This window comes from Pelodiscus sinensis, chromosome 7 (genome assembly GCF_049634645.1).
Source record: "Pelodiscus sinensis isolate JC-2024 chromosome 7, ASM4963464v1, whole genome shotgun sequence".
NCBI lineage: Eukaryota > Metazoa > Chordata > Testudines > Trionychidae > Pelodiscus > Pelodiscus sinensis.
The window spans coordinates 13,371,708-13,389,357 of NC_134717.1; positions in this window are offsets into that span (position 1 = coordinate 13,371,708).

A 17,650-nucleotide genomic window follows, 5' to 3' on the forward strand; every position below is an offset into this window, starting at 1 on the left:
GACTGCAAGTGAGGGGATTTTGAGAGTCTCTATAAGCAATCAGCATGAAAAGATCCTGAAAAGAGTCCAGAGGGTGGCAGCATTAATACAAAAAGTGAAAATCTTCAAAATGCTTGGAAGGTTACATGCTTTTTCTTTATTCTCCTAAACATACGCAGTGGTAGTTTATAGAAAACAAAAAACAAAAAAACCAACCAACCAACCAACAAAACCCCAAAGGCTGAATCGCTTTTCCTTAAAGACTTATACAGGTTAATTTTGACCATTATGTAATTAAAAGCAACCTTGACATATAATGGAACTAAATCAAATGTTTTCTGTCTCACGAGTGATGCCTCTTGAGCTAATTTTTCTGTAGAGCAACATTCTCACAAAGATACTCGTTACCTCTGGACTCTGCATATGGACCATTTAAAGAACCATACCAATCCCTTGTTTTTATTATTTTTTAATTACAGCCAGAAGGATATAGTACAGCCAACGGTAGACGATGTGGCTTGTGAGTGTCCTTAAGCAATCGAAAGCCTTCAGTAATCAAAAAAAGTAAATACATGACAATATACCATGAAGACATTATGCATAAAATGTCTTGAACTAGGGTCCCACTAATATGTATAACCTGCTTTATAGAACCATATCTTAAGTAGATTAAGTGGTTAATTGTTATTGATTAGCTCTGCCCACTGTTCCAATATCAGACATTATTGATATAATTTCCATATCCTTCATTAAGCATGAATCTGTTTTCATGGGAACGCATTTTTAAATATGAAGTGTTATTTGAATATTATTGGTTTCACTGGTTCTTCAGGCACTTAGCAGTGTGGTTGCCCAGTCTGTCATAGTTAATCAACTCTCATCTCTTAACACTGGCTGCAGTTATCAATGAGGTGAGGATTAATATTCTGGGCGAAACAGATGATAAATCATTTGTATATAATTAGTGTACAGCAAGGTTACAGCTGACATGAATTTTTATCTTAATTATGAGAGAAATTTGTTCCATTAATTTAATTTAGTTTGCATGAGTGGCTAGACACCTAACAAAGTTAATCTTACACCTGTCATTACAACATTAAGGAGAGTCTCATTTTCAAGCGGTAGAAACAGATATTCTAAGTATATAAGGATAATATTGCTCATTCTGATTCAAAAGTAGATGACTGTAGACAGAAGATGTAGAGTCTGCTCTTTTTAAAGGCATCCCAAAGGATTCATGTGAGAATATAGAGGAGATTCAAATCATGTTGCTAGTGTGTTCAACATTACTTCTATTATTCCTTCTAAACTAGGCACAAAGCACTTACACACAAAAGGAGAGGGATTTTTGTTTTTAAATTACCTATAAACAGATAAACTGGAGGATATCTGACAGTGAAATACCATTTGTATGACATGATATGTAAACTGATATTTGTATTAATGCCAATGGATGAAGAAATATATACTGCTTAGTCTCCAGACTTCATATTTATCTGGAAAAGAATAATTCATAACTTGATCTACTGGTAAATGGCAATTATGCAGGCATTCCTGAGATTTCAGCACACTGAATAAGTCTAATTCCTGTACTAATTTTCCAAGCAACTATTAAGTCTGATACATGGTTCATCAGTAAGGTGGGGCTATTTGGGTAGCAGAATATGGTATTAGTTATTTATTTTGCTAATAATTAACCAAGAATATAAACAAAAACCCTAGTTGTGTCATCCCTTATAAAAATGTTTATCTTTATAGAATTGTAGAGTATAGATATTTTATCCTGGCTATATGACTTTGCAAAATAGAAAACCCAATATCTGGGGGGGGGGGGGTTATACCAGCAAGATGAGACTGAATGCAGCAGATGCACAAATGTAACTGAAAATGGCATTCTGCACTAGCATAAGTACAAAGTACTTATTTGTAATACAAGCTACAGTCTCCTTCACATTTTCAGTACAAAAATAACCCTTGAACAGAAACATTAATTGAACAGTAACTCAGATTAATGTTTTGTAATATTAGTTCACAATTACTAGTCCCAGATAGGGTCAAGAAGTATATAGTTGAATATTCACAAAGAAATGACTGATTTAAAAACAAAGAGCTCTAATGGAATTCAATAGTGCTTTTCAGTCATTCTACTTGGCATCTCTATTACCTGAAATGATTCACAGTCCATTATGGGAGCTTCCATGCTAATAGAATGTCTATCTTCTGTAATACAGACACATCAGGGCACTAACTGAGAATCTGTCACAATGAATTTCATCTAGATTTCACTTCATCTCTTCATGGACTGTAAAATTTGCTCTTGTACAATGCCTAAATTTACTGTGGGTAATTGAGAGAGATCTATAGATGCAGCACTAGGTATAAAGCAGTTTTCCAAAGATCTATTGTAAATTGTGTAGATTTGGTTCAGTTGGGAAAAGATTATGAAGTGCTGAACATCAGTCTTTGCTAATTAAATGTTTTGGAGAGCTCTGAAAATATTTTGAATGGGTCGTGGTGGATAGAAAGTGAAAATGTATCTTCCATAGCTGAAAAGGCAATGCAGTTTTCTTAAATTTAGCAAAGTTTAAGGGGCCAACAAATGAGTTTGAACACAGGCATTATTTTTTGTAAGACTTGTGGATGATATCAAAGCAGACATATGATTTCTTTTATCTGCCTTGCGTTTACATAGTGCAATGTGGGCTATCACCCACAAAATCTGGCCTCATGTAGTTCTCTGGGAAATTTTTCATCAGAATTGTAGGTATCTCAATTTTGCTTATGCAGTTGAGATTATTACCCCTAACTAAAGATGCTGCTATTAAGTTATATGCATGGATTATTGATAAAGAATTAAAATAATATTTAATGTATGGCTCATTTTTTTCCCAATGAATACTTAACAAGCTGCTCATAAAGTATATATACTGACCATTTTCAAACCATTTTTTTTACTTGTTCCCATCAAAAACTAAACCAAATTATTGGCTGCCCTTAACAATCATAGACTTTAATATTTGTTAGCCAATTAGAATTGTGATATATTCTATAGCTTTTTTCCTGAGCCACAAACTGAATAATAGCATCATGCTTCAGTGCAAGTGAAGTGATCTCAGCCTTTACATTAGGAGAAAATCAGAATGGTATGACTGCAGTTCATTACTGAAATAGGTAACTGATGAACTGAAAAGACAAAGGGCATTGTTAAATGAAATGTCATTATTAGAGCTGCTCATGTTTAACAAATGTACTGCAAGTTAATTCAGTGGTGTTTTCTGCAAAATTCTCTGCAGAATGTTCACCATCCATTATTTTTTACATTCTTTGCATGCCTGACACAGTTTTTAATTCCTTTAAGGAAAGTGTCAACTAAATGCTAGCTAAAGACCAAACTAAACCACAGCAAGGAATATCAAATCTAGTCAAACACAAGGTTTTAATTCCTGTGCTAATAGTACCTTCATTCCATAGGCCCCAAAACATGTCGGGTGTTTTGCAGTATTTATTTAAGGATTCAATAAACAGAACTCTTGAGGCCCAAGCTCATCTGAACAAAAAGAGAGCATTACCACCAACTATTGTGGGAGCAGGATCCAGTCTTATGCTGAAGTTCAGTAGTCTATTCCTGTTCAGCAAAGCACTTAAACAAGGTGCTCAGCCTTCGGCACATATGTAAGTGCTTTGCCGAACTGGGGCCTTAAAGTCTAAGTATACACTTTCAACTTTATATTTGGGAGCGTACAAATGTGATATTTTGATGTTCAAGAAAAATTCTATCACACCTTCAGCATCTGTAGGAAACCGTTTACATTGCTCTGAGGGTGATAAAAATAATTTATGGACCTCCATATTTTTCGCAATAAGAAATGAACTCAGCTTTTGGCAATCTCAGGTAGTTAGTGAAGCTTTTCTGCTACATTTATGGATTTACTTGAGTTACATATTCTTTGACCTGGATTTTAGATTTATTGCAAGATACAAAAGTCACAGTAAATAACCTAAAATGCAACTGATGCTCTGTATATTTTGTGCATGGGCTGATTGACAGATTAAGAAGAGCTGCTCCTTCACAAGTGACTGAAACTGGATGTGCTTCTTGTTATAAATATGTCTAGCAGCATGTCATACACATTTTAAAGCAAAGATTCTAATATTACAGCAAGATTAAAAATATATTCAAAACATGATATGTATAGATACGAACGTGACGAGAATATGTGATTATGCATGCCAGGATAAGGGAAAGTGATGCTGAAGCTCTTGCAAATATTCCCATTGGCCTGGGACTTCACTCAGGGGTAAGGCTGCAGAATCCACCCTCTCCCCGCAGGCTTCAGGGAATAAACTGATCCACAGAAGGTTCAAGAAGGATTTTTTTTCTATTCACTCTAGGCATTTATATTATTTTCATCACCATGCTATCCGAGGCCAGGCCTACATTATTAGGAAACATTGAATCAAGTTATGTTGACTCCAGCTGCATAATTAACGTAACTAGAGTTGTGTATCTTGATCTGAGTTTTCCTGCCATCCCCACAGTGGGAAAGCTGATGGTAGCAAATGCTGCCAAAGGCTTCCCTTACTCCCCGGAGAAGCAGGATTACTGGACTCCAATGGAGGTGCCCTCTGAGTTTGATTTAGCGAGTCTTAACCTGACTTGCTAAATTGAACTCCAGAAGATGGATCATTGCAGTATGATCTTCCACTTAGTGAAGTCATGACCTGATCATAGCCCAATGAAATCAATGTGAGTCTTTTCATTGACTCCAACTGGCTTTGGAAACAGGTCCTCAGTGTCTGATCTCCATAGTATCTAAGTCTCTCAGCTTCAATACTGCATAATTAGCTAGGTGAATTAGGGGGCTAGGATAGTGTTTACTTTCCTCTTAATTATTAAGTCCTAGCCATGAATATGCATAGGATGCTGATCTTGATGGGCCAGTGTTCTGACCTGAAATGGTGTTTTATACATATTACTATGCTGAAAGCCTGCTTGATTGCATTTGTATGTATGTATGTACCAATATGTAACTAACATACTTAGGAAATCAAGCAGGCTTTCAGCATAGTGATCAATCAAACAAATTACATTAAAGGAAAGACTGTCTGACTTTCAGTTTTCCCTTCACCCTGATCTTCATCTCAGGCAAGGAATATCAAAGGTGAAGCTAAATTTTTTGTGACATTTCAATCTTTTTTCCCTTGGAAGTTTGAAAAGAATTCCCATCAGATGTAATGAAGTAAAATGACTTTCCATTAAGCAATACTTGCTGATAGAGTTTTACCCATGAATGCTCATGATATATTTGTTAGTTTCTGAGCCCTGGTCTATACTAGGGAGTTATTTTGAAATAACTCCCCTTATTTCAAAATAATAAGCAGAGCATCTACACTACCAAGCCTGTTATTTTGAAATAACAGCCTGGTTATTTCAAAATCTTTACTTCTGCTTTCCTCGGGGAATTCTGTATTTCAAAATAGTTATTCCGAGAGTTATTTAGAATTTAGTTATTTCAAAATAATTTCCTAAGGTGCCACAGGACTGCTCATTTTTATAGTTACAGACTAACACAGCTGCCTCACCAAGATGTAACACGTGCCAAGTTCACCCCAGTGATACACTAAACACACACTCTTTACTTTGTGAACATGCATCAAGATCTACTCAGGGTAGACAGCAGTGTAGCTTAGCAGAATTTTTTTTTCATCCATTTGCTTAACTTCAGCGCCATCTGTTGTTAACACAGAGAAATGATTCCACAGAATCCTAGGAGGGAAAAAACCATGGTGTTCACAAGATATTACAGAATTATTTTTAAGCTTCTCATATTTCATTGTCATTATAAGTGATGGGCTGGAATCTCTCTCTCCATATGCATTTGTCCCAAGGTGCACTGTGCAACTGTTACCATTATTAGATATTTTTAAAGTAGCTTCAGAAACACTAAGAAATTTGTCCAAGCTCTCATTGAAATCAATGGCAAAACGCCCATTGATTTCCATGGCAGGAAGACTGGGTCCTTAATAGAGATTACTGCCTTATTACATGCAGTCCTGTGCCTGTTAACTCTTAAATAAATAAATTTATTTATTTTTAACTGAATCACATCCTCACCAGTCCAGCAGTGATGCCTGCCTTAATAACCTCACTGTTCCCTTTACCCACTCCTTCTCTGTGTTTTCTCTCATGGTTCCTCTATAGATGGAATATCTAAGCCTGCTAGCTGAACTACTCCCATTGCATTTTTCTAACCTCTCCTAAAACTCCTCTTCTTCCTTCACACATAGAAGAATTGAAAAAGAAAAGACAGAGTTGGGAGGGGCAGAGAAGGAAAGTAACTGAGGGTTAAAGAAAGTAACAGGAACCATGCAGATATGCACACACCTTCTGGTGTAAACATGTGATCTCATGTCTAATCCTTGTTCCTTCTCTCCTCATCCCTTGAGCTCATGCTTAACTTTAAGCATGTTTTTACATTCCAGTGAAATCAAGGAGACTTATGCAGGTGCTTAAAGTTATGCACCTACTAAAATACTGTTTGGAATTTGTTCCCTTAGATCATTTGTTCCTGGTTCTTGCTTGCTGATTTTGATTGTACATTCTGCTGTAGAGAAAACAGTTTGCTCTCTGTGTTGCGGTAGCACATAGACTCTCTAGTCATGGACCTGGTTGTGCTAAGCACTGTACAATCACAGAAAAATAGCAACAAATAAAAGGAGCTGACAGCCTAAGTCAGACCATGTGTCTATTGTTGATTGTTACTTGGTTTTTTCCAAGGCAATTTTTGTTGTCTTCAAAAATAAAAAAGTATATTACGTTAATTGCTTGAGACAAGTAGAAGGATATGCAATAAGGAGAGCAGCTTGTGTTAAACGAGAAACCTTGCTGTATCTAAATAGAAACTCAATCTACTTTGCAACCAAGAGTATGAAAGAGGTTTTAATGATTAAAAATATTCTCTCACCTTCAGGTTAAGTTAGAGACCGGAAAGAGGACCGGTTTTGTTCAACATGTTTATTAATGACCTAGATGAGGGGATGGATTGCACCCTCAGCAAGTTTGCAGATGACACTAAACTAGGGGGAGAAGTAGATATGCTGGAGGGCAGGGATAGGGTCCAGAGTGACCTGGACAGATTAGAGGATTGGGCCAAAAGAAATCTGATTAGCTTCAACAAGGACAAGTGGCTAAGTAGCATTTCTGCAGAAAAAAACCTGAGGATTACAATGGATGAGAAGCTGGATATGAGTCAACAGCATGCTCTTATATCCAAGAGGACTAATGGCATATTAGGGTGCATTAGGAGGAGCATTGCCAGCAGATCCAGAGAAGTGATTATTCCCCTTTATTTGGCCATATCTGGAGTATTGTGTCCAGTTCTGGGCCCCCCACTATAGAAAAGATGTGGACGCATTGGAGAGGGCCAGTGGAGGGTGACCAAAATGATTCGGGGGCTGGAGCACATGACCTATGAGGAGAGATTGAAGGATTTAGGTTTGTTTAGTCTTCAGAAGAGAAGGGAGGTTCCAAAGAGGATGGAGAAAGGCTGTTCACAGTAGTGACGGATGGCAGAACAAGGAGCAATGGTCTCAAGTTACAGTGGGGGAAAGTCTAGGTTGAATATTAGGAAAAACTATTTCACTAGGAGAATGGTGAAGCACTGGACCAGGTTACATAAAGAGGTGGTGGAATCACCTAGAGGTTTTTAAGTCTCAGCTTGACAAAGCCCTGGCTGGGTTGATTTAGTTTCAATTGGTCCTGCCTTGGACAGGGGGCTGGACTTGATGACCTCCTGAAGTCTCTTCCAATTCTATGAGTCTATGATTAAGGGCCTGATCCAAAGCCCACTGAACTCAATAGAACTGTTTCCATTGAATTCAGCAGGCTTTGGATCAAGCCCAAAGAACGATTATTAATGTGCTAGTTAAGATAATGCTGTAAAACTAGCCAAATTCCAAGGTTGGGGGATCAACCTAAGAGCCTGCAAAGTACTGGATGTTTCTCCCTCTGCATTAAATAATATCATTGCACATTTAGAGTCATTATGGATATTTTAATCTTCCTCTGAAGCACTGAGTGTGGGATGCTACCAGAAGCAAATTACTAGACTAAATGAATCAAACTGAGCTCATGGTAATACCTACTATCTGCTTAGTTTTCAGAATCTTAAATTTCCAGTAAAGATTAATAGCCAATAACATTACAAAAAAGCAAGATACACTCTATCCTGCCTCATGTATCAGCAACGAAATTACCAGCTCACTACTGATCTCAGAATCTTTATCACCACTGATGGGGAGCGATGAGCTAGGAGGAGGAAAGAACATAACTAGATTTTCAGATACTATGTTTTGTCACAGTGCCGCTAGAAAAAATTGTTTTACATGGTAAATGGAGAAATATGTATATGGAGGTCAGTAAAGACACATAAATATGGAGCATTAATATGTCATTTTCCCCTAGTAGAGTGACCTTATAAGAGTCAGCAGCCATTTATGGGAAATTACAATATGATTTTGGTTCCACCTTTGCCCTGAATTGTGTTCCGATTGGCTAGTTTCAAGGGTTTTTTAGAGATCATATTCCGATTTGGATCATGATACAGGTCATTTAGGGAATGTCTACACTGCACACTTATTTTGAAATGGTGCATTTACACAGCACATGCCTGTCGCAATAGTGCTGAGTTATTTTGAAATAGAGCATCCGCACTCATTGGACGCTGAATCGCATTTAAGGCCACCTGGAAGCACTTCAGGCCGAGCATCAGGAGAGCATCCTCTCCTCTCTCCAGGCACCGCTCATGCAGCACAATCCCGTCCGCCCTCTTCTGCACACCATGCACCACTGCTTCTGGCGATGGGACACCAGTTCCAACTGACAGGACCAGATCATCATGGAGCGGTGGGACAAGCAGCAGTGGCTCCAGAAGTTCTGCATGCAGAAAGCCACCTTCCTGGAGCTCTAGGAGTGGCTTGCCCCATCCTCCAGAAGTGTGTCCCTATCGCCCTCTGGAAGCTCATCACGCCGGACAGTTACTGCTCCATGGGGAACCTGTTGGGCATGGGGACATTGACCATCGAGGCCATGGTTATGCAGGTATGATTCTCTGGTGCTATTGTCCCAGAGGGTGGTGAACTGCTGGAATGGGGTACCCTATGGAAGGGGAGGTGGAAGCCCCTGCTCTGGGAGGTTTTTCAGCCCTGCCTTCACAAAGCCCTGCCAGGGGCTGGGGTAAATAGGGGTTACTGGTGTGTGGAGGGAGGGGGATTGGGCTCGGGAGCTATCCGGAGGGCTCTGACAACGCTGTGATTCTCTGTCTCCTTCTATAGGTGGTGAGGGCCATCAACACTGTCTTGCTGTGCAGGGTCAACCTGGGCGACGTGGACACCATTGTTGCCGGCTCTGCTGCCATAGACTTCCCCAATTATCCCCATCTGGGCACCCAATCACTAGGCATCTGAATACATCAACCACAAGTGGTACTTCTCAATGGTCCTGCAGGCCATCACAGACCACTGTGGCCAGTTCATGGACATCAATGTCAGGTGGTCAGGGAAGGAGCATGATGCCTGCATATTCAGGGACTCAAACCTGTTCTAGAAGCTGCACACCGGCACGTCTTTCCCCAAACACACCTCCAGGATCAGGGACGTGAAAATGCTGATGTACATCGTAGGGGACACAGCCTACCCTTTGCTCCCCTGGCTATTGAAGTCCTACATTGGACACCTTGAACAAAGCAAGGAACACTTCAATGGCAGGGCCCGCATTGTGGTAGAGGGCACCTTTGGTCATCTGAAAGGGCGGTTCTGTTGTCTCCTCACCCGGCTAGACCTCGGTGACCGGAATGTCCCCCAAGTGGTGGCTGCATGCTGTGTCAACCACAACCTTTGTGAACATGAGAGGGAGATGTTCCTGCACAGTGGGGAGTGGATGGCCAAGCAGCTTGCCAGGGCCTTTGAGCAGCTGTGCACAGCTGCCATCCGGCAGACCCTGAGGGAGTTTCAGCTAGGGCCAGCTAAGGGACTCTCCCCTGAGACTCCCCACAAGGGGTCTCTGCTTTGCCCCTCCCTGCCTTTCCTCTCTCATCCCTTCCTTCCCTCTTCCCCTCTTCTCTCCACCTTCCCTGAAGACACAATAAACCCCACATTTTGTTTTGAAAGAATAAACTGGTTTTGTTTAATTGGGGTAAATGTAACTAGGGAGGGACAGGGGAAAAATCCTGGGGAGGAGGAGGGAGGAAGAGAGGCTCAGGGATGTGGCTGGGACTGACGCCTGCGTTGGGTGGTTCTGCTGCCTCTTGTGCAGGGCCCTTAGTGGTCACAGGGGAAGCTAGGGGGAGAAGGCAGGGGAGCAGGAGCTGGAGCGGGAGTAGCAGCAGAAGCAGTCACCAGCTGGTTGAGGGTGGCAGTGAAAGCCACACACATGGTCTGGCTCTGCTGTAGCAGTTCCTGCCAGGTGTTTCAGTGCAGGACCAGAGCTGCCTCCAGTCTGCAGTCCTGCCGGTCCAAGAAGTGCTGCAGGGCACGCAGGCAGGCGATGTACTCCTGCTTCAGGTCTTCCTGGGCTCGCCTTTACCTGCAGGTCATACTGGGTCAGGAGGATGGCATGGGAGCTGTGGTTCACACCCCACTCACAGCTGTTCCAGCTGTGGAGGAAAAAAGAGAAGTAATTCCAGGAGACACAGTGCATGAAGCCTGGCCCTCATCTCTGAACCGACACCGAAAGGTCTTGGGTCAGATGAAGAGGATGTGCTTCCAGCAAGGCCACCCGAGGCCTGGACAGCGGGTCCTTTCCTGCAGGGATACAGATGTCCTAGGGGGAGCCTCATTACCCCTATGCCCCGGGGACAAGACGGCATGGGAACTGCTGGCCAGGCCAGGATATTGCAGATGGGAGGGGGAAGCAACGGGGCAGCTTGGCTTCCCTCCATGCTATGTACACACTGGGTCCAGCAGTGGCAGCATCCTGCACAGAGAGAGCAGTTGTATCTCTGCTCACTGGAGAAGAGGGCGGCACAGAGTTGGGGGGAAGTGTGTGAGTGGCAGATTCCCCTTGCCAATGAGGGTGCTCCTGAGGTCCCCTCCACTTCCTTCCCTTCCTAGCAGGCTCCCCTGGAAGGGGCTCGGTATCCTCCCCTTCACTGTACTGTCCCCAGGAGCGGATGCTGCCCCGAGAGTACGGGCATGCCTGTGAGCTGTGTGTGACACTAGTTTTGTGTGTGTGTGTGTCCATGTCCCCAGCCTCCTTTTAGTAGTGGTTTGTGGGTGTAGGGTGGGTGTCCCACCTCAGTGTCTGGAGTAAGGCAGGTGTCTCCAGACACTGTGAGCCAAGAGCACAAGGGTCCTGTGTTGCAGCCTCCTGGGGCTGTGCGCCCCGGACTTGTGCTCCACGTGCAACCACCCAGGCTGCTGTGCAATCACCAAGCCAAGATGGCCAAGCGAGGAGCATGCAGCAGCCCCTTGCTGCCCATCGCCTCCACCCATGTGTGTGTAGAGAAATTAATGGCACTCACCTGATGGGCCTTCCTCAACGTCGGAGGAAGCCTTGGAGACATACTGGCTCCAAGGAGAGCATGACCTACTGGCTGGTGGGCATCGAGATTGTGCTGGCCTCATCCAGCTCCTCCTCCTCTGGACTGGCTCTGCTCCTAGGGAGGGTGACGATGGCCGTCTCCAGCCTAGAGTCCACAACGAGGTAGGAGGGGCTGACCCCTCCCTAGGATGCAGTGGAGCTGATCATAAAGTCTACGGTGCTGCCCCAGAGCAGAAACTGCGCTCCCTGGCCTTGGCATAGGCCTGCTTGAGCTACTTAATCTTCATGCACAGCTGATCCTGAGTGCGCATGTGGCCCTTGTGGCCCAGGCTGTCAGCCATCTGGCCGTAGACATCTGCATTCCTGAACCTGGTACGGAGATCCTGGAGGTTTGCCTCCTCTCTCCAGATCTCAATGAGGTCCAGGATCTCCACACCAGACGAGGAAGGCGAGCTTCTCTTTCTTCTCTGGGCAGGGTTCTGGCTGCCTGCTCAGCTGCAGCTGGGGGGAGGGGCTCGGACAGAGCATAGGGGTCACTCATGACAGCAGGAACAACTGTGATCGCTGTGCTATGTGGCACAGGGCTACCAGGCCTACATTGGAATTCACACCTCCAGATCAGCTCCAGATCAGATCAGCTCCAGATCAGCTGCTAGAAGTGGGCCTCATCCTCCTTGATTGGATCCACCTCGTCATCTCCAGCCTGATCCTGGCCTGCATATTTATTCCTGCCTCTGGAAATTTCCACTACATGCATCTGCCGAAGTGGGTCTTTGCCCACGAAAGCGTATGCTCCTACACTTCAGTTAGTCTATAAGGTGCCACAGGACTCCTCGTCGCTTTTGCAGATTCAGACTAACACGGCTACCCCTCTGATACAGGCCTACATTGTGTCACAAGCCCTTTCCCCTGTGACTGTGGCTTTAAGGGCTGCAGGGGAAGGGGAACTATAGAGTTCTGATGAACATGAAAAGAGTGGTCAGCAGGGGAAGCCCTGGAGGCCACATATTTCAAAATAACTCCAGCTGCCCTGTGTACACACACCCTATTTCGAAATAGTTATTTCGAAATAGGCGTTATTCCTCCTAAAAAGAGAGTTACAGAATTTGAAATAAGAAGCCTGTTATTTCAAAATTATTTCAACATAACAGGCTTGCTGCGTAGATTCTCACTTTGTTATTTTGAAATAGTGCTGCTGTGTAGACGTGCCCTCTATGAACAAAATACATAACTTAGGGTATGTCTACACTACCCTCCTAGTTCGAACTAGGAGGGTAATGTATGCATACCGCACTTGCTAATGAAGCCCGGGATTTGAATTTCCCGGGCTTCATTAGCATAAGCGGGGAGCCGCCATTTTTAAATCCCCGCTGCTTCGAACCCCGTGTAGCGCGGCTACACGGGGCTCGAACTAGGTAGTTCGGACTAGGGTGCCTATTCCGAACTACCGTTACTCCTCGTGAAACGAGGAGTAACGGTAGTTCGGAATAGGACCCTAGTCCGAACTACCTAGTTCGAGCCCCGTGTAGCCGCGCTACACGGGGTTCGAAGCAGCGGGGATTTAAAAATGGCGGCTCCCCGCTTATGCTAATGAAGCCCGGGAAATTCAAATCCCGGGCTTCATTAGCAAGTGCGGTATGCATACATTACCCCGCTAGTTCGAACTAGCGGGGTAGTGTAGACATACCCTTAGATATGTGAAATGAGAAAGAGTAGGCCTAAAGGGGTGAGCATAAATCTTTTCCGTCTATCTCCCCATCCCATCTCTATCTTCTTATTTTTACTTTTTATTTGGTTTACAATCAAATTGTAGCTCCAGCCTGAATTCCTCTGGGACCCTGGGCAAGTCAGTTCATTTCTTCTTTGCCCTTGTGTCTCTTCGGAGTGCAGGTCTGGAAACTCACCTCTTCTGGGGCATCTGCCCAGCATTTATGCAGGCAGTCTACACAGGAGTGACATCCTTAGTGCCAGTCTGGTGACTAATCCCAGAAGTTCTGCCTCTGCTGACAAATTCACGGGTAGCCCCAAAGATTCTGCTTCCCTTTCTGGCAGAACAGTCTTTATGCGTATCTACTTATGCCTGTACTGACTACTTCACTTTGGAGCCTTCTAGTTTTCTTCATTAGCCCAACTGCTGTGGGCAGATGTTATGTTTCTCTCTTGCCAATGGCACAGACTTCTTTCTGAAGAACTGAAATCTTTGACTTCTTGTTCTCAGCACAGCTGTATTAATTTCCCCCCACTACGCATCCCTCCATGCCCCCTCAGGCTTTTCGGTTTGCCTTCTCTCCCATATGCCTCCTAAAGTGGTTCCTGAGCTGGATTCTCAGCCCTCCTGACCACTCAATGAAAGCATCAGGTACAGCCTGCTCTGTCCTGCTTCCCAAATGCAAAGTCAGTATTGATGGCCCTGCCCAGGCATTCTCCTACCAGTCCTAGGAGAAGCACATCAGGAAAAGGACAGGCAAACATCAGGGGAGTCTGTCACTGAAACAGAGAGCCCCCCCCCCCCCCCCCCCCAGTGACAAAATGTGTGCTCAGACCAGTGAGAATATATGCACTGTTTCTTTAAACCGGTTGTAGGAAAGGGGTCAGAAGAAGGACCTAGCCAGATTTGTTACAGAGGAGTAGAGAAAGAGAGTGCAAGAGTGTCTTTACGCTTGATAGAATACTAAGGTGGACAAAAGAATATTTGTCTCACTGTGGAAGGTACAGCCTGCAAATTAACTGGTGCAACTGTATTTTCCTCACTTGAAAAAGATATTCTAGCCAGTTCTGCTCCATGCTGACTGTGCCAAGCTGACAATTTATATATTGCCATTGGAGGACACTGCTTTCATTGCCTATCCCCCGGCCTCCCAAGCAGTCTGCAATCCTTCCTGATGAAAAGCAGTGAAATTCTGCTAAGCATCTCTGCAGGCAGTAGCAGTTGATATGGTTGTTATTTTCTTTTATGGATAATCTGATGAAGAGAAGCAACATATGTACATGGTTGCTGTCAAGCTGTCTGGAGAGGCTCAAGAGTGTGAGTACCTCAGGGCAGACTATTACAAACCAGGGCACAACCCCCAGAGTGGTTGTGAGTTCTATCATTAGATTTCACCTACCTAGCATGAAGTGTGAATCCTTTAGGCACTATAACAGTCTTAGTATAGAGTCACAGAAAAGTCCCCTTGGATACTCCGGTTTATCTTGCCACCTAGGCAAACTTGCCATTGTGACAGATGGTCTCTTATACTAAAAATCATAATATTCAAGTTACTCCTTGCTCCAAAGCCCCAGTCACTCACCCAAGGTCAATTTCCTTTTAGATCTTACACTGAAGACTAGGCTCATAGTCACTGTTACTGTAAATTAAAGAGTTAGTAACTAAGAAAAAGAAATAATTATGTCCAGGGCTAAAGCAAGTAAATATTCACACACAAATGGGTCACAGTCTTAGGTTTCAAAGATAATGGAAGCTTTGTAATGAGAGAGATCTATCTGCTCTTTAGGGCTAAACCAGGCTAAGCACTGGGGATCTTTTGTTTATGCTTAATAATCCCTGACTCCCTGTGTCTACAGTCCCTGGCTGTATCTACAATGGCTCAATCTTGCGCAAATGTGGCTGCTTTTGCGCAAAAACTTGCTGCCTGTCTACACTGGCCGTGAGTTCTTGCGAAAGAACACTGACATTCTAATGTATGAAATCAGTGATTCTTGCGCAAGAACTCTGATGCTCCCTGTGGAGAGGCGTGGTGTCGACGCGGCCCTCCCCGAGGGCCACGCAGGGTCCTCCACCCGGCCCCTCCGGTTTCCCTCACCTGAGGTCTCGTCCTCTTTGTGATCCCCGATCACCCAGGAGCCCTGTCCCGAGTCTGGCAGGGTCGGTCCGCGCTCAGTCAACTGTGAGTGGCTCGGGGAGGTAGGGGGGCTTGGGCCCTCCCTCACTCCGAGCCCCGACCCAGGGCCCTAAGGTCTGGGGGAGATATGCCGATCCCCTCAGTCCTGGTTGGTGAGGGACGGAACCCCCTAAAAACACCAACCCCCCGGGTTGCAACACCCTGCCATGGGTCATTTCCTAACTCCCTCGCCGTGCCGCCATGACGACTGGGTCCCGAGGGTCTGCGCAGACGGGGTCCGAGGTGCTTCTGTCCGGGCGTCCTCCTTCCGGCTGCACGCCTTCCCTCCCTGTGCTCTGGCGGCGGCGCTTCTTTTAAGCGTCCCGCCGCAATGACGTCCTCCATAGCGGGGTGGGAACTCCCCCTCCGCTGGGGATGGTCGCCCTGCCGGGGCGCCTGCGCGGGTCGGCAGCACGGGGCAGTGTCAGCGCCCCAGCATTCCTGCCCGGCCGTGGAAGCGGCGGCGTGGCCAGGCATAGCTGATCGGGTCCCCCGCTCGGCCCCGCCCGCGGCAGAACAAGCCGCACAGGGCAGGAGCCGGCGCAGAGCCGCTGCTTCTCCCCAGCATGCCGGGAACGGCGCCCGGTTAGTGCGGGGCACGGGGGCTGCCCCGTCACACTCCCACTCAGGAATAAGCCCTCTTACGCAACTGTTCTTGCTCAAGAGGCAGGTGTAGACAGGCAACATGAATTTCTTGCACAAGAAAGTCCTATGGTTAAAATGGCCATCAGAGTTTTCTTGCGCAAGAAAGCGTCTACACTGGCATGGATGCTCTTGCGCAAAAGCACATGCCAGTGTAGACGCTCTCTTCTGGAAGCGTTTTTGCACAAGAACTCTTCCGCAAAAGAGATTTTGCACAAGATCATGCCAGTGTAGACGTAGCCTCATAGTCCAAGCTGATAGGTCAAGTCCCCTTGCACGTCTTCTTTTCAGTGATATGAACAGTGCTTAAGTGACAATGAAAGAGATGCCAGGGCTTAAGCCCTGGCACAAATGTAGCATGATGCATCCCTTTTCCCCATACATCTATCCCTGCCTTTCCTCCATCCCACACACACACTTATACCCACCTGTCTCCCATGGACCTCCCTGACCTACCTCCCATCACAAACACCCACACAAAACATACTCCCACACCCTGCACATGTCCTGGGAGGCTTGTGCCTTAGTTTCCAAATGGGACATGGGGGAGTATTGCTGCCCCTCCCCCCACTCCCATTGTTCTCTCAATGGGGAAGTGTCAATTTTCCATCTTACCCAATCCATCACTTCTGTACAAAAGGACTGTGGTCCTGACCATCTGAACCTGGATTACTCTGCTCTTGACTTGAATCAGGGCACAGAGCCAACTGACATCCCCTGGTGGGGAAAATTACTCCAAACGTCATGCAAGGGGATTCAGGATCAGGCCCAGCTCTCTCCTTCTCCTTGTGAGGGTCCTGACAGGGCAACATCCCACTGCTAGGGACTGCAGCAGCCAGGATCATAGGCAGCATGGGGGTCAGTGCCCTCTGGCCAAAGTGCAGAACTGCCTCCCTTCCTGGTCAACTTGCGTCCCGCCTGCTCCAATTGTTCCAGGTGCCTGCTCTGCCTCCACTGGCAGGGCCTTGCCAACATTTGTCAGGGCTGCCTCTCCACGCTTCCTCCTGCCCTGGTGCCCAGCTCCCCCTGCCATGCACTGTGCCCCAATTGGATGATCATTTCCCCAGTTCCTGATGCCTCATCTCTTTCCTCTCTGCCAACTCTGGGGAATCTCTGCCTCTCCTGGGCCTCTCAAAGTGCTGTGCCCGCCTCACAGGAGCCCCACCCCCTCAGAAAGCTGGAAGGGGACACTGGTGGAAGTGCTGCTAGGGGCTGTTGTTACCAGCCCTAAAAGAATTGCCTCCTAGGACATGGGTTCTCAGCTTCCTCCAACTTAGCTGCAGTGACACTTGCTGGGCATCAGGAAGGTTCAGTGTGCTACTGGCCTGGTGCTGGGACTTTTGGGCAAAGTGGCTGCTGCCCCAGTGCAGAAAGGGTACTCTGTGGCTAGCAAGATAGTAAAATTGGAGGGATTGCAAGCGGGGATAGGGTTATAATTCAACATGATCTGGGCAAATTGGAGAAATGGTCTGAGGTAAATACGGTGAAGTTCAATAAGGACAAATGCAAAGTACTCCACTTAGGGAGGAACAATCAGTTTCACACATACAAAACGGGAAGTGTCTCTGTAGGAAAGAATACTGCAGAAAAGGATCTAGGGTAATTTTTT